Below are 18288 nucleotides of genomic sequence, written 5' to 3'. Positions count from 1 at the left end.
TCTAAGTATCGCCTGTGTAAACCTGCAAACTTGCTTGTTTGGTTTGGAACGTTTGGGAGGAGGGGTGGTGTGAAATATCGTCGGGCCGTTACAACTCCCCAAAAGTCGACGTAAAGGTCCACTCGGGTTATGATTCGTTTTAAGCGAAACGCGTATGAAAAAAAAAAAGCTATCAAATGAGGGGAAGAAAACGAAAAGAACCCATGCTATGTATGTCTTCCTCTTTCTATCGGTATGCGCAAAAATTTAAGGATATACGATTTTTTGGAAATGCGTATGCCTATATCTCGAGACAAGAAAGACTCCACATGTAGTGCATCAGCTGACGGGACTGTATGGCTTCCTTAAGAGAAACAAACGAAACTTTTATATTGTTAATCTTTTACTATCAAGCATCATAAAAATATATGATAGCAAGAACAGAACGGTGGCTTTCACTTTGTAAATCAAATACTAATACCCTTCTCGTGTCTCCATCTTGGATTTTTGGGGAAGGCATCAAAGTTAAAGTGAACAAGTCGCGTTTCAAATGCAAATAATAAACGTATTTGAACTACAAACATGATTTCCGTTTGTTTTAGTGCTTGAATTATAAGTACAGAAGGCACATGTGAAGTCACAACGCCTGGTCATTAGTGATCATAATATGACCAGTTTGCACTTACTGCTACCTATAATAATTAGAAAAAAAAAAGATTGTGATGAACGGTTCTCAAGTTTTTTTTTTTTTTCAGAAAAAAAGAGAGAGCGTAGATAAATTATATGTATAAATTACAACTTTGTTGAATGAATCCCTCAAAGCATTTGCACGGTTCCTTCCTCCAGCCCCAGTTCCTAAATATGTGGTCTTACACATGAATGTTGGAAAGTGTTTCCTCTGCACCATGATCTGATCAATGGCGAACGAATGCATTGCATGCGGTTGCTTGGGTTCTAAGCTAGCCCACTATAGATATATTGTTTGATAGACATTTCTTTAAAGGAACCCAGTCAGTTTTGGGACCGCGCTGACTTGGACACTAATTTTTTCACCTTGAAAAAAAGTTCACCTCAACCTGGAATAAGAGTACATCTAGAAATCCGCTCCAATCTGCGCACTGTTTTCCTTGATTTTCAATCGTTTACAGAGAAATCTGTTTTTGAGTGTGCTTTTGCTCATTCCTTGCTTAAAAGTAGTATGGATCGCGTCACTGTGATTTGCAAATTAGTTATGAAATGGTATCTAATGTACATGTGCACCAGTTGACTGTTTCCCTTTAATCCTTTTGGACGAAAAAAACCTGGTAAGACCATTGAGAACACTATTAATTGCGACTGCTGGACAGAGGGAGGCTACATAGAGTTTACTTTTAATTCGCCGCGACTCAGATGTTAACGATACAAGACGTGGTGCGTACAGGAAGCTTCTTTCGAACATTTGGGTATTACTTCATCACAAACCTACATCCACGAGGAGTTGGCACCAGGAAGCATTAAAGAAGACATCAAAGCTGTAGAAAAGCTGGTGGATCTGCTTGAGGATGTATTCAACAGTCCATGGAAACAAGAGGCAGTGTTCACGAGCGTGTTCACGGGTATCAAAGTGGCAACAGAAGTAGGTGATGACTTACTGCAGGGCAAGATCGAGCAACAGAAAGAAGGCCGTAAATGACTTTGTAACGAACCGCGTTTCTCGTCCAATCTTACTTTAGATTAATTTGATCTACTGAAGAAAGCCAAGGTGACGTCTTTTAGGATTTGAAGGCGTAAGGTTCTCAACAGGGATCTAGAATTTCCTTTTCGTATGGATCATGATGTATCCCCCTGATGGCACTTCTCGGAAAGTTTCGTGAGATTGACTGGATTTTTGTCTTCGACTGTCCTCTTAAATCTCAAATGGATATCAGCTCAGCTTCTCCAATGCAGTGAAATTTACGTCCAAGATATGGCGAGAATTGGGTAGGAGTGGACAGTAGGGACTTTAAGATATGATACGGCTAGGCTCTAGTACGGCGGGAGATGTTGAAGATTACTTCCGGTGACGTCATGACGCGCGTACTGGCATGGCTTTCCCACCGTATCCTTGCTTTCTACGGGAAATTGCTTTCTTCGGCGTACACTTCACTACGTGAGTATGAGTCCGTTGTTTTATTCCATTTTTAACGCTGTTTTCACTGTTTGAGCAGCCAAGTTTGGAGATAAAGTACTAAACCATAAAAGTCCGTTCAAAGATACTTGTTCCTTTGTTCTTTTTACAGAATTCTTGAACGACTGCGAGCTACTTCCAGTGTACTTCAGTCATATGCCGAGTCACAGCATGGCTACAGAAAAGAAAGCGTCGTAAGTGCTAAGTTTTGCTCTGAAATTTTATTGCTGTTGAAAATGGATTTCGAGAAAATAATCGGAATCGAAAGTTCTCAATGTTCGGGCTTATCACATTTTACGAACATTGAGTCAAAATCGAGATATATCTGTTAGTTTGCCTTGAATGTTGCCGAAGTACAGGCAGTTCGAAGCGTTTTGACAGATTTTATTCACTGTTTATTGTATCAACATCACATTTACAGCACACCTTATTCCAAAATGAGCGCCATCTTAGTGTTGTTTTTGTTTCCCTTCAAATTACTCCTTGTTCCCTCTCTCTTAAACTCAAAATTCAAAAGAATATTTTCCCTTAATTGAACGAAGCAACAAGGGCTAATTTGCAAAGCAAACAAAAGAACACTAAAATGGCTGCCATTTTGGAATAAGGTGTATGTAGCTGAATCTAATTGAAAGGGTTTTATGGTCTCTTCTGCGATAAAAAGTTGAAAGAGAAAAAGCTGCTCCGTTATCTGCAAAACAAAACATTTCTTATTTTTATGAGTGAAGGTTAAATGAACGGCTGGTTTGACATAACGTGGGCTGTGCACGGCTCAACAAAAGCAAAACCGATAAGAATATTCTTCGCTGTTTTCCAGCCTTGCGTCTTTTTTTAAAGTTTTTTTCTTTTCTTTTTTTTTTTTCTAATGCCCATACCCGCTGCTTATGAATTCGTATACTGTAAATAGGAGTGTTCCTCAGGGGATGGACGCTGGCTATTGCTGTTTAATACAACCTTGCTTTTTTCCCTTTCAATAGCAATTCAATGCACTGGACCAAAGCCCATGATACACTGCTCTGCAGATAGGTTCTAGCTCTTGAGCCTTACAAGCACAAAATGGGCAGAAATGAGGCGGGAAAGATGTGGACTGATATAGCTCAGTCTCTGAAGAATTGCCAGCAGCTGACATTTAAGCAGAATCTCTCACAGAGAGCAGTAAGGAAGAGATTCTCCCTTCTTTAGGCAAGGTACAAAGAGAAAGAAAGGGAAGAAATACGCGCATCTGGAATGTCTCCTGAACAGGATGAGCTGGATGTTCTCTTGGAAGAGATCACGGAGAGAGAAAAAGCTGCAGAGAAGAACAGAGAAGATGTCAATAGAAAGAAAGAGAATGATAAAATTAATGCTGAGGAAATGCGAAAAAAAAAAAACAATGAAAAGGATGGGCCAGGCAAAGAAGAGGAAATCCCAGGAAGATAATGAAGGTGAAATGAAGGACAGGAGGAAGAGAAGGAGTGGTAGTGATGCTGTAGAGTTTTTAAAAGAAAAATGCGAAAGAGAAATGGCACTCCGCGAGAAGGAAATCGAGATGAAGAAGAACCAACAGGAGGATAAGGCTAATCAGTTTCAAGTTATGGTGAACCACCACCAAGCACTGCTGCAGGCCATGCGACAACAACAAGCACAGCAACTGCAGTAGAGTCAAAATCTCCGCATGATAATGGCTCAACAAAACCAGGCCATAATATTCTTGTTAGAAAAAGTAATGTCAAAGCACTGAATATGTAATTTTTTTCGTTTTTTTAATAATTATATTATCCTTTTCTGTTGGAGAATTTTCAAATCCAAAAAGATGTTCTGATTAACTATTGTTGACATTACTGTTGTGGTTATAATTAATGTGGGTAGTTGTATTGTGCAAGAATAGATGTTACAAAGCTGGGAAACCATGTTAGCGAACATGGGTATACAAAAGGATCAAATGCAAGCATTTCAGTTGGCTTTTCTACAGCAAGAGCAACAACAAACCTAAACTATGATGGCTTTATTAGAAAAAGTTACTAAGAAGTAAACCTTAAAATCTTAACTATCTCCTTGTAGCCAACTAATTGGAGTAACTTCGTCCGACTACACAACTTGTTTAACCTTTCAACTTTAGGGGACTGCATTATGTTGGGTTCCACTTTAATTGTATTTCATACTGATTCATCGCATTTCATGGAAAAGTTCGCCAAGCGACAGCTTGATTCCCGAGCAAATACTTCCAAGCTTGGATGCCTAAGACGTATACTTGATTTTGCTGAAAAACCCCTTAAAGCTAATGAAAAATAGTCCACGAGTTGTTTGTTCAAGCGAAATACTGCTGAGGGTTAGGGGGATCACAACCAAAAAAATCCGATCTTGTGTTGCCATAAAGGCACGTTAGAGCATTTCTTAATAGAACACATACAATGTACATCTTACCAACGCTGCTCAAACCGATTTTTAAATTCTTCTTAAAGTCAATAAATTTAAAGTAATTAACAATGTCACCAAACAGCCACTCCACTGAAGATCGGACAGAACTCATGGAAGAATTGTATGCCTTCATCTGTGGCGTTAAAAGAGCATTCCGAAATGGTGCGTGAAGATGGACACGAAGGGGATAGGCGGGGTCTACATAAATACATAGTGGATCGCTAATTGGCGAAAACGCAAACGCTTGTAGATTGGCAAGAAGGTTAGAGTCGGCTAACATTCCTGCATCGTGCTTCCTTCCCTCTGAAAGGAACAAACAAATGAAAAGCATCAGAAATATGGACTCTCGTTCCACAAATTAATGTTATTGGCAAAAAGTCAAATCGCACTTACCGACCGGTTCAAACATATTCGCAGAAGGCCATTAGGAAGTGCGACAGATTGAAATTTAATGAAATGTACACGTTTGTGACCATTATAAAGAACCCTCTGGTTTTCTCCCGGCCGTGAAATTGGTCTTACAGTTCCATCAACAAAGCCAAAGCAATTGTCAAGTGGAGCCCCTTTTCTGGATACAGCATAGGTGTATTCTTCCAATGATCTTGGGTTAAGAAGGTCGTGATTCCACTGGAGAATTCGTCGCCCATGTGTATTACATATAAAATCAAGGACTTGGTTTGTTACCATACTAAGAACCGGTATGGGACGACCAAATCTAGGGACGATGTCCGCGTATCGACAAGGATATCTCAACCTTTTTAAAAGCATACACAAGGCCTCCATACCATCAGCTACACTCCCTTGTGAACACTTGAACATGGGTGGAATTTGCAGCACGTCGACAAGCAGTGGCAGATGACTTTTCTCAAAACGAAACTCGGTTTTACACTCATCATTTAACATGCTTTCGAGATCAAACAAAGGGTACTCGTCGTAAGGTAACTTTAAGCTCTTAGGGCGGTATAAGTCGCACAAGATAAAATATTCTTCATCGGAGATTATATTCTAGCAGTAGCAGAGGAGTAAATCCTTTTGAACCTGTTTAAATGAGCTCATTTTGAGAAGAAAAATCAAGTTCACAGAAATAGATGCTGAACAAGGACCCGTACTGGGCAGCCGCGAACTTATTGTTTACAATTGGCGCGAAGGTACTGCGTACTCACCCCAGTCTTTTTCGGTAAACTCCGCCGTACTACAGCCTAGCCGTACCATATCTTGAAGTCCCTAGTATCTTAAGAGATACGGAGGCACTTGTGTGTCAGTTGTGTCAGCTATACAGGAAGAGGTACCAGAGTGTGGATGAGCTGCGCTAGTAGATTCACTGCGCCAGCGGAGGGGAAGTCTGGCCAGAGGCTATGCCGCCATGGAAGTCATCTCTATGGATTCGCGTTGCAAGAGCAAATTATCACCAGCAATCTGTAGAGAAGAGGTGCCAGAGTGTGGATGAGCTGCGCTAGTAGTTTCACTGCGCCGGTAGAGGGGAAGTCTGTCCAGAGGCTATGCCGCCATGGAAGTGATCTCTATGGCTTCGCGTTGCAAGAGCAAATTATCAGCAGCAATCTGGAGAGATGTCGGTAGAGAGAAGACAGTTGAAAATACAACGCTAGTAGCGGAGTATTTTTGACAATTTTTGAGGTGTTTGGAAACACGGTCTTGAGTGTTTGATATATCTTCTTAATCAAGACTAAAACTAATTTTAAGGGGAAACAAAATTAAAATCGCAAAAATATCTGCTAATGAAGATCGGATATTCAAACACCTTCATGGTCATGAGTTATCGTGTTTGAACTTGATGAATTGTGAGTGAGTTTTAGAACTCATAGATCAAAAATGCAAGTGAGAGCGGCGAAGAACGACGTTATACGATCTTGGCGTTTCTGTACTTAAACGAGCTCTAGACTAAAGTGTATGTAGCTACTCTGATTTATGGTATATTAATTAACAGTTTGTAAAATAACCGAGCTACTACGCGCGCTCTCATTGCTCGATAGGTGTGTTTAGACGAGAGTGTGTAAATACGGTTGTGACGTTTTAGCTTCGCGCGTATTTTTTAAAAATTAATTTATAAAAGCAGTAGAACACTTTTTTCCGTGTTTACATAGCCTCATCTAAACACTCGAGGGTTGGGAGTATTCTCGAAAGTTATGCAAACCCTCGACTACGTCTCGGGTTTCCATAACTGTCTCGAATACTCCGAACCTTCCTAGTGTTTAGATGAGGCTGTGTAAACACGGAAAAAGTGTCCTATTGTTTAAAAAAAAAAATCGTTTTTCTAGTAGTATGATGTGGAGCACCTTAACGGTAATTTAGTTTTTTACAGATAATTGAAATACAAGTTCAATACACAAAGTAGAAAACAAAATGGTATCACTGTAACGTAGTTTATGACGTCATTATAGCTCAAATTACCTTAGGCAATACTGAAATAATATCTAAGATACAATTTTTTCCAAACATATGTCTAGGCCAAAAAATAGCATTGTTAAAGTTTTCTTTAGAAATCCAAGATAGCGACTAAAAGCAGTGTATTAGGGGCAAATTCATATTTCGATTTACAAAGTGAGAGCTACCGTTCTATCCTTGCTATCATACATCTCTACGATACTTTAAAATGCTGAGTCAGAGATTAAGAATATAAAAGTTTCGTTTGTTCCCCTTAAGTGAGCCATACAACCTCGTAAGCTGATGTACTTTTATAAAAGGCCTTCAAGACCGAAAATGTATATAGTGAAGATCCAGCTAGATTGTGACGGCCGTAAAATCAGTTGTTGAGCCGTCTTAAAATGCTCGGCGAAGGATAAGTAAAATGATTTCGTCGTTCTTAAAATGAGTTTAAAAAGGTAGCAAAATCGTTTATTCTTCATTCGTAAAGCATGTTGCGTTCAAGATATACAATGTATCCGTGTGTTGACGCATAGATATTAAATATACTCGTTTATTATTTCACTATACTTCGCAATCTCACCATATACCTTCATGAGAACGTGCAAAATATAAGCCAGTAATGCACGGTTTACATACGGACAGAGACAGCGGAGCAACATTGATCGAACATAATGACTCAAACCTTGACTTGTTTGACGGGAACATGTGTTTGGTGTGAATCAAATAAGTGGCATTTTAATGGTTTCGTTTGATTTGTTTCCGTCTTTTGCAGGCGCCTTATGCGATTGGTACGATTTTCCGATTATCCAGAATGTATTTAAAAAAGTCGACATACTTGAAAATGACATTATAATGGAATAATTAACCCCTTATTCCAAAAATACATGCAGATATTTTCCTCACAACAAATACTGCGCAACTTACAGTATATGCGGCGTATTGTTTGTTAAAACAACGAATACGGAGTACATTTTCCTTTCCTCAATCTCCTCAGCATTTCCCGAAATATCGAATCCTAGAATTTTATTGGCCATTTACGTTGGGCAGTTTCGACGATAGGAACCCCACGTTACGAACGCTCATATCTCCTCATTAAGGGTTTGGTTTGCTTTTAACTATGTAGGCTATGTAAACGTAAAAAAAATGAAATAAAATACATAAATAAATAAAATAAAAGCGTCGTATATCCTTGTCATTTCTTCGATGTTACTCTGATCTAAACAAAAATATGCTAAGATCTGGATGAATGTCCTTTCTAACTTAGCGATTAACAACGAACACACCTAAAAACACATCAAAACTATTTGCCAGTTAGATGGTGGCCCTGAATTTGCTGCACAGCACAACCCGGCTGGAACACTGTTAAACAGTGGCGTGTAATTTAAACAAATAGTTTAATATAAGTTTACTTTACTACTCAGTAATAAAAACTCGGTGTGTACTCTTAAGCTCCATATTGATGCTATATATATATTTTAACTTGTTTCTCCATCTATCTCAGAAACCTACAGGGAAACAGTATTCAGAATTTAACAGAAAATGTTTTCTCCAGTTTACCGGGTTTGCAGTACCTGTAAGTATACCGATCAATGTTTTAAATATTAATTGTTGAATTTAATTCACATAGTTCCAACTCCTACTCCTAACTTTTTCAAACTTTCCAAAGCTTTAGTAAGGTATCGATGCCTGTTAAGTATATGGCTCGACTTCCTTAATACTAAGCAATAATAGGTCAATAAATAATAATAGGTCATCCTAAATAATACTAAATAATAATAGGTCAATTGTAATATCTTTAAATTCTAACTTGGCGCCAAGGCCTAGGCTTATTGCAACTAACCCCCGAGTTTTGGGGTTCAGGTGAGATCACTCGTTCTTTTAATTAATCAGTTGTTTCAGTGCTGGATAGTTTGTTGAATAACCATACTTAAAATATACAAAAAGTTTTTAACTCAAAATAAGATGTATTTTATACCCATTATAAAAAAAAAAAAATTGTTTTGGGCAATTTGTGACTCCGCCTAGTCACACGACCTTTAAATGCTGTTTATTGTCTAATTTCGAATCGCGCGGGAGACTGACATTAACAACTTCTTGCGGACTTTTCAAAATTCCGGATTCAAATGGCTTCCAAAACAAAAGTTGAAGAAAAGATCACTACATTACGAGCGAGATTACTCGGGCAAAGTTACCTTTCTATGGCATAGAGCAGTTGCTACCGAAAGTTTCAGCCTCCTAGAGTAAATCGTCTTTTCATAACTTTGAAAAGACCTCATGGGGGCGTGGTGGGGGGGGGGGTTGCATCTACCCCCTCCCTCCCGCCTTGTACGTCCGAAGGTTAAGACATGCATGATATGAGTACAGTGATTAAATGCCAAATGGGAATGGCTAATGCGAACCTTGTTGTTGAGCTGCCTCTTTGGGACCGATCGGGGCAAGCAACATGTTCACAATATGGGCAAAAACCTTGTAAACACAACAAAGAATTAGTCCAGGCATTTTGTAATCAGACCTGCTACTAATTGCAACAGAAGCTTTCTCATCGTAAACCAGTTAGAAATAACCTATACATTAACATACTAAAAGTCTCTAAAGATTCAAGCGTGGGAAAGCCTCCAAAGACGATCAACGTCTAACTCGCTTTCTGCTGCAACATGAAAACGAGGCTCTAAACAGGAAGTTGCTGTTTACGGTTGTTTTATTGGTATAAATCATGCCTTTCCTTGAAAATTAAGAACATACTCTTAGTACCATGTTCCCCGGGCCTTAATCTTAAAATAAAGACCCATAAAAGAACAACTTTTAAAATGCTGAGTCATTCGAAAGTTTACATTTTCCAAGACACGTTTATCCCTTATCTTCACGCTAGAAATAGAGTCATTCTTGAATTGTAATCTACACATGCTATACAAGTAAATCTTCCGAATCTTCAGTTTCGTAGTCCAGGGCGGTGGTAGAGTTACTGCACGCGGACCCTTTGCACTAGCCACAGGCTGGAGAACGCTGCATACCATTCTTACGGCAGATGTACCTCATAGTGCGCCAGTCAGACAAACAGTTCCATCTGATTAACTGTAGAAGCGAGTTTGGCGCAGGCGGCAGGTCCGCCGCAACAGGAACCAATTGATCGCCAATTACTCTCCATCCCCATTCCTCGATCAACATTTCTGCATCCTCCCCCTGCCACTGCTTTACTTGCAGATAGACGCGCAGGCTGTGGAATCCGGCCGCTGCTGCACTTTGGGGCAGATTCTATGGCTGTATATAAGATGTCTTTGTTGCAAGTTTCTCAAAGTACCGCTGATACCTGAGAGAGTCAAGACCAACCCCTGGCTTTCCACCGAAAAGTGCCACGAGTGCTTCACCACCTGCAGCAACTACGTCAGATACAGCCGAATGGCAGCTGAACGTGTTAGCTCGCTCTCCGAAGCATGGTACATTCTCAAATTTATTTAGCGCCGTTGCCTTGCCAACTCCATATAGGCGCGAAGCGGTGTCGCAGCCGGTCATGGCGTGAAGAAACAGGAGATTCCTGCAAACTTCCCTACCAAGCTGATCTTTGACTTTCTTCATATGCCAAACCCGTGCCCGACTCGCGTTTGCTTTTGGCTCTGGTCTAAAATAGAGACCACAGCCATCTTCAGAAGCATGATAGCACAAGAGGACTAGCAAATCTGTGTCGTCCCCTACAAGAACCGTGGTCTTCGTTCGGGCAGACTCTACGGCAATTTTCACTATAAGTAGATCGGCGTCACCATCAGAGTGGTGTGTCACGCAGCCTGCATTCTGTAGAGCCTGAGTCAGCGTCATCAAAAAGCGTTGCTTGTTCTTAAGGTTAGAGAGAAAGTTATCTTTCTTTAGCGTGATGGACATGCTTTCTGTAAAGGTGAGAGTGGCAGCAACCTTCCCTGATGCGCGCCTCTGCTGTGTCATAGCTTTAGTTGACATTTCGTCATACCCGTCAAATACCACTATCGCTCTTCCGTATTTCCTACGCACGTAGCTGCAATACAAGTCGCACACTTCCTTGTAAGTTGGAGAACCTCTCGGCCACGGGACTCGGTGGAGAAGGGCACCTCCAGCCAACACATATTGGACATTTCCTTCGGGCTGCGTCTTGGCCTCTAGTGAAAGCTTCGCCCACAGTGCTTCCGCTAGCGCTTGTTTTTGTGGTTGTCTAAGGGTTAATGGGGAGTCGAAAAGAGATGTGGGATAAGTGCAGAGCTCGTATCGAAATAATTCCGCAAGTTGCATGCAGGCATAGATAATAACCAGATAAGACGTTGCTGCTCCGTTAGGCCCCTTCCTCTTGCCAAGCCTCCGCGCGTCTTCAGACTTCTCCTAAGAACCTGCTCGATGATTAGGTCAATCGATAATCCTGCCCAAAACCTATCACTCCTTCTTGCCACGTGAAGACCGGAAACGAAGTTTCTGTAGACATCCGAATGTTTCGTTTGGAGGTCCGTCATCGACTGTAGGTATAGTCGAGCGCACTTAACGTACAAGTTGTGGCCAGAAGCAGCGAGATATGACAGCATTGTTGTCAATGCCTCGAAGTGGAGTTCCCAATTAGCTGTTCGCTCTGCTTTGATAAAGGAGCGCAATATGTCCACCATTTCTAGGTACTGAATCCAAAGCGCTGCAGTGCGGCTTCTCTCGGCGAGGACGTCTTTCTTTCTGCGTACGCATTCTCGAATCTCGCTCAGAACATCTGTTGTGCTTGCTTCTTCAGCTGACTTTCTTTCCTGTCAACTTATCAAACAATGCACGCGCCTCTTCAATCTTTCAAATTCCAACCTGCGAGTGGATGTCTTCAGGCATCGGCTCCAAACGATGCTGGTGGCCTGCAATATTAAATTAAATTCTCTTATTGCATTTTCTCTTTATTTTAGCAACGCTTGTCGAAGTAAAAGAATTGACTTTAAACTGATACTTACTGTTATGAGTGCTTTCTGCATGAGGGTAAGCGATACATGACTCGGAAATTTCATAAGCTAATTCAGACGCAACAGTACTCTCATTACCTGAAATGATAAAATGTAAAATAATCTGATATAATTGCTGTCTACTTTGAGTGACATGTAAAAGGTACCGTGTTAATTTTACCTCGCTGCTCAGTCTCATTGTCTCTGTTCGCTGTATCTTCACCGTTCGCATCGCAAATTGTGGAATTTTCCTCAGAAACTACAAGATAAAAAAGTAAAAAGAAAATAAGAAATGACAATCAAACCAGATACGTTTTATAGACAAAATAAATGGCTATTACCTGTGTGTTGTAAGTGCGGTATGGGTACTTCCGGAGCTTCCGAATACAGGAGCACATTCAAAGCGGCGTCCATGATGAGGTGCGCACGAACAGCCCAAGCAATTGCTTTTCCGGTCATTATATGGTCTACCGCATTAGACGCATAAATCAGTTCCAGAACTTCTCGTAAACCGGACCCCGCCATCAGATGGCCAATACTTCCAAGAAAGCTCATCTCCGCATGAAAAGCACCAAGACGCACGATCACTTTGGGTAAATCGCTGTCAGCTGGTTCAGACTGTATTATGTCAAAGGCCTTTAACCACAGAGGCTGATCAAATGTGATGATGGGATTGGCAACTCCTTGTTCTTTGGCATGCTCAGTTACAAAGTTCAGGGTGGAAGAGATACACGTGACATCGGTCGGATTCATATCAATCATGGGAAGGAACATAATTGAAGACTTGCCCTGATGCCTTCCTTGGTGAACAGATTGCATCATGCCATTCCAAGATGGACGCGGGGTGCCAAACAGTAGAGATACCTTCCAAAGGACGTCAAGATTAGAAGTGGGGTCTTCCGCTCGTACGAGAACCACGTCATTGTATTTGATCTCCACGTTCACCTGACTGGGTCCACATGGATGAATCTCTGCTCTTCCAGTTGTCGAGATTTCTTCTGCAGTAACTTTGCGTCGTGGGTCATTACAATTGTGTTTAGTACCAGGCGTAACAACTGCGATCATGCCCATACCGTGAAAGGTGTTATTTCGATCGAGTGTCCTAGAGTTGTGGTCAACATTGTCGGCCGCGTACTGAACAAACTCGCCATTAAAAGAGGGTATATTAGTTCCCTGGATAAGTGCAGCATTCTGGTTGAACATTTGCACTTCTTGGTAAGATGAACAAAACCCGTGGTGATGCGAGGTGTCAATAAGGAAGCTGTGGTGCAACTGAACTGCAAGCCCCATCTGTAAAGGTGCGCTAACGACACGTAGCCGCGCAGCTTGAACAATGGCCTTCCCGATTGACGCTACCTTCAACGAATTATTTTTTCTGATACGAGAACTCCCAGAAATGCAGAAAGCGTGGCAGGAAGAAAGTGGACATGAGATTCGGCATCGGTGTCTATCGTGGGGTAGTTGCCTCTTGAGGTCGCAAGTGATTTGAGGTCGTTTTTTATCAGCCTAGCTGCTGTTTTGATGATGTTAATTTTTTGTTCTTCGCTATCCACGTCATCCTTCTGTACGTAAAACTCTTGCAAAATTGCAGCGGCAGTGGTTCGAAAAGTTACAACGTTCGGCTTACCGTTAATATCCGTTATCACGATCTTATCTCCAAAATACTCAAGAAGTTTGTTTTTGATGTGCTGCCGTCCGTAAGCTTCGCTATTTGTGTCACTCAGACATTCCTCCATTTTCTCCACTAGATCGCTCACTGTTATCTGCTCGTCGTCATTTTCTTCAAGAAACTTCGTAACTTTAAAAAAGGCCTCGCGTTTTTCTTCATCCTGGGGACGACCAACTTTCCTCTTTTTGACAGCCGGTTGCTCATCCCCTTCAAAAACTTTAGGTAATTTCCTCTTTGTGCGGAAGTTTACACTGCACGTTTGGTGGTAAACCGCTTCAGCAGCAGGCAAATCATGCACATTTAGAAGCCTTGCTCTTATCTTATCAGACCATTCGTCCCCTCTCTCTGAACAAATTTTCAATATCTTGTCTTTCGTTTCACTTGTCGTAACCCTCAACGCTTCCCCCAGTCTTTTTCTCTGTTCCCCGAACTCAACTTTGGTGCCACAAAAGAAGCAGTCAGCTTTGAATGAGAAACACTGTTCTGCTTGGCGAGTTAGAGAGCGACGATTACTAGTTGTTTCGGACGTAAGAATTTTCTTGGCTCGCTTGATGTTACGTGGCAGACAATACTCTCGCCGGCAGTTTTCATGAACCCGCTGCCCAGGAACCGTAGTGATGAAATCATTTCGCTCTCTGCTCGCCCGATTTATTCCCGCGCTTCCCTTTTCTCTTAGTGGTACGACCTCGGCCTCGCTATCAAAGTTTTTTTCTTTTACGAATAACACACTTTTCTGTGTCATCGATAGTTGAGAATCTCGTTTTCTGAAATTACTGGCAGATCGGAATGTGTAAAAGACATCAAGACAACGATAGATGAATAAAGAGCGCTTTTTGCACAAAATAAATCTCAATTCTATTTACAGCTTTGTGGTACTTGGAAACGTTTAGGTTGATTGCGTAAATGTGACTTAAATTGGCTTTCTCGAATTTTTGTTAAAGTTCGGTTCTATTCTTGCCAAATTAAGTCTTCAGTGAAAATGAATTTCAGACAAATTGTTTTGTGTTCAAAGCGCATTTATTGTTCGGATAAATTTTTATTTCAGAAAAGTTTTTCATTTAGAGATTTCTAAGTTATGAGAAAAAGATAACGCACAAAGCGCGAAGCGATGAGTAAAATATCGATTTTTCGTGCACTGAGTTGAAACTCAATTTGGGATTCACTGCTCAGGTCACAATGAATTTTTTTGAACTGCATTACCTTAGCACATAACAGCCATGTTTCTTTTAGCTTAAAAATTTCTTTTTTACATTTTAACTTTGGTAGCTCAAGGCAAATTCCTACGCTAAATACCTCAAACGGATAAGCAACAGCGCAGACGCTTTCTACCAGCTTTGTGTATTTTTATCGATTTAAGAATCTTATTTAAGCAATTAGCTGATCTAGTCTGCATGTAATTGGACTTACCTATGAGGAAAACACGAAAGACTCTTTCTTTCTCTGCTAGCCCATGCTGCACGTGGAATTGAACTCAAGCGACACAGCAGATAGTACAGGCAGCCTCGCTTCCATGCTGCATTATATAGGGTTTTAAAAAAACCCGTTTTTAGTCACCTTCCCCTGCTCAGATTTTCAGAGACTTTTGATATGTTGTAGAGGACATGTTCCTGGACCAAAAGGCGTTAAAAAACCTTCTGTTGCAATTAGTAACAGGTTGACCTATTTTAGGCGATAAAATGCCTGGACTATACGTGTCTCTAGACAGTTTAACTTTGCGGAACTTTACGTATCCCGTAGTGTCCAATTTGTGGTTTCGTGCTGTGTTAACCACTTCAGACGAGGCGGGTCACACAAAGAGAAATCGTTTTGTAGTAATTATCCCAAAAACGTCGGTCAAAACCGAATGAGAGGAATTCGAAGTTACAACAAAATGTGTAAATTTCTTGACTCAAGCAAAACACATGCGCTGCGCCGACAAATGAACCAAAAAAGTACAATTGTTCTGGTCAACGAACGAATACACGGTCGTGCTCTTGCCGTATGCCCATATTCGATAAGAATTTTCCGGGTCCACGTCACGGTTGTACACGCCATGAATACTCTAGAATTCTATAGCTTTGTTGTCAAGATCATGTATTCGAGGATAAACGTATACACGCGCAGATCGCGCATACTTTGAATTCATAGTCTAAATTTTGCTTCCAGGAGAATGCTATGCACCCGAACTATTACCTTCTTTTATAAAGTTCTTTTTAATAAGGGTTCGCCATCATACTCTAGGAGTAAGACAGATGTGTGGTATACTTTAACGAAAATCCTCGAACGATTATGAACGGAGCGTATTCCGCCATATTCGACAAGAATATTCCAGGTGTACGTCACGTGTTGTGTGCGGCTTGAATACTCTAGGATTCTATTGCGTCACAATCACATATTCGAGTCTAGAATACTCTAGAATATTTTGGCTTTCACGCAGTGACTGGTGTTCAAGCAGGGGTGAATTATATCCACAACTCAAGTTCTAGGGCCTGTTTCTCGAAGGTCCCGAAACGTTTTCGCACCCGAAAAGCCGTAGCAAAATCTCAAAAATTATGAATTCAGAGCTGTTTTATGCACATATTCTTAATATGAAAAGGGGTTCTATATATACAAGACGTTTCACGGGTATACAATGCGGGCCCGAGAGGTTTCCGGGACTTTCGAGAAATGGGTCCCTGGTTGCTTATTCTGCTGTTAAATTGGCAGTGCTGGTTTACGTTAGAGCTATAACAGAGGGAGGCTTTATGTTCCTTGCTTGGTTCTTTACGATGGACCACACAAATTATGCCCGATGGATCCCTGTTCATCTGAGAGACATGGTTACACTGAAAGACGTTCATCCCAAAGTTTTTGCAGAGTTTCTGAAAGGAAATTTTGTGATCAAGAAGACATCACACAGATTCTCTGCTATTGCTATTGACCTAGGCCATGAGGAGAACGATGCTGACGTGAACGATGACGGTGGGGCAGTAGACCTCACTGAGAACCCTGCTGCTCTAAGGCACTGGATAGTTTCTGGGTCGGAGATGGCTAGAGTTATTGGGGAGTTTTAAGTATCAACTAAAAAGAGAAAGAAGTTAGATTCACGATATCATGAGGAGATAAACATGTGCAAAGGGCATTTGAAAGAGGTGTGAAAAGTTTAGCCAACATCATAGAGGAAAAGGGCAACCCGTTTACTGAGGACAGCAGTGGCGATCTCCTTGCATTGGACAGTAGAGACATCGCCGATCCAGCCGTTATTGACACGTTGCGCCAACTGAGAAGACCACCAAAGTACCTATGTCAAAGAGCGTTTTTAATTTGGAACGAACACCACCCAGAAAGTTTAAAAGCTGAAACAAGAATCAAGAGAGGAAAGGGAGTTAGGAGACGTGTAGAGCCTCCTGGAAACTGGAAAGAGATTTTGCGCATTGATGAAAATAAAATAGAGCTACTGTAGTAGCATCCATCGACTGCAGCAAGCAGATAATCAGCACACATCGCACTGCCGTACTTTGCAATCAATCCAGGGATGTCTCAGGGCTTGCTCCATGCAGGCAGGAGAATCATTCTACATCTGGAAGATGCTGTGAAAGGAGGAACTACTGAGGTTTCCATACGCAGAGTTGACAGTGATGTGGCAGTGACATCAGCTCAACACCTTAACAACGCTGAAGTATGGATTGCTTTTGGTACCAGAAAATACTTCAGTTTTATAGCAGCTCGTGAGATAGCCAGAGCTTTGGGGCCTGATCAGTGCATGGCATTGCCAATGTTCCATGCTTTTACAGGTTGCCATACAATGTCATGTTTTGGACGAAGAGATAAAAGAACTGCATGGAACACATGGAAATCCTACGGTGACGTCACACCAGCACTTTGTTATTTGCCGGCCATCCCAGAGTCTGTAAAGAGTTTTTTTAAACCATTGGAGTGATTTGTGATAATGCTGTATGACAGCACCAGTAACTTGGAATGTGTCAACCAGGCCCGGAAGGCAGCTGTCATACAGCACACTAAGCAGTCAACGTACCAGGCTGGTTACTGCTGGGGCCATGCAAGTAATGATTGTAATTTCAGAGCTTCCATCGCCGAGTGATTAGGGCTGGACAAGGAAGGAGCTAAGTGGTTGGAAAGTATGCTGGTCAACTCTGCCAGAAGCTATAAGGGCTTGTAGAGAAGTTCTGCGATGGGGTTGCAAGAAAGGTTGTAGACGACAATGCAAATGTCTAAAGACAGCACTCCAGTGCACTTCACTTTGTCATTGTGGTGGACTTTGCTCAGAGAACTAGTCAGAAAATATTGCAGTCTCTCGCACATTCCACCTTTCGAAATGGATTTTAAGGTAAATGACGCCAAAGAAGAGAGCGTAAATCTGTTAAATTAACATGTACTACTGTGATTTTGAAAGTTTTAAACATGACGATAAATCGCGGTATATATCCGCCTGTCGTCAACATACTTTGACATAGTAAATAAATAAGGAGAAAGGATTTAAAGGCATGACTGTGATCTTTGCTATCTGATAGGTCATTACAATGTTTTTGGCTGTTTAAGATGTGCTACTTAAATCACAAAGGAAAAACAAAACAAAACAAAAAATAATAGACAATGCCAATATGATAAGTCAATAAAGATGGTGAATTTTAAGCTCGGTAATGAAATGTGAAGGTGAATTAATCAACATGACACAAGCGTGGGACAAAGAAAAATTCTGAGTCCCTGACAGGAATCAGGGCGGGCGCTCTATCCACTGAGCTACGAGAACTCATGGAGAGCAGGGCCATTTAACTGAGTTCATATATGACAGGTGTCCTGCAAACTGCTAG

At 41.2% G+C, this 18288-nt stretch overlaps 3 pseudogenes; 1 reads left to right on the top strand and 2 right to left on the bottom strand.

Annotated features, from left to right (window-relative positions):
* Nucleotides 1–2890: 2890 nt before the first annotated feature.
* Nucleotides 2891–4118, top strand: LOC110045258 (uncharacterized; annotated as a pseudogene).
* LOC149098863 (uncharacterized) lies at nt 2991–6217 on the bottom strand (annotated as a pseudogene).
* Nucleotides 6218–9781: 3564 nt separating this feature from the next.
* Nucleotides 9782–14671, bottom strand: LOC149098862 (uncharacterized; annotated as a pseudogene).
* Nucleotides 14672–18288: the final 3617 nt, after the last annotated feature.

This window comes from Orbicella faveolata, unplaced genomic scaffold (genome assembly GCF_042242905.1).
Source record: "Orbicella faveolata isolate gen_17 unplaced genomic scaffold, um_ofav_v1 contig_46, whole genome shotgun sequence".
Lineage (NCBI taxonomy): Eukaryota > Metazoa > Cnidaria > Anthozoa > Scleractinia > Merulinidae > Orbicella > Orbicella faveolata.
Note: the sequence above shows the minus strand (reverse complement) of the source record. Positions and strands in the feature narration are given on the sequence as shown.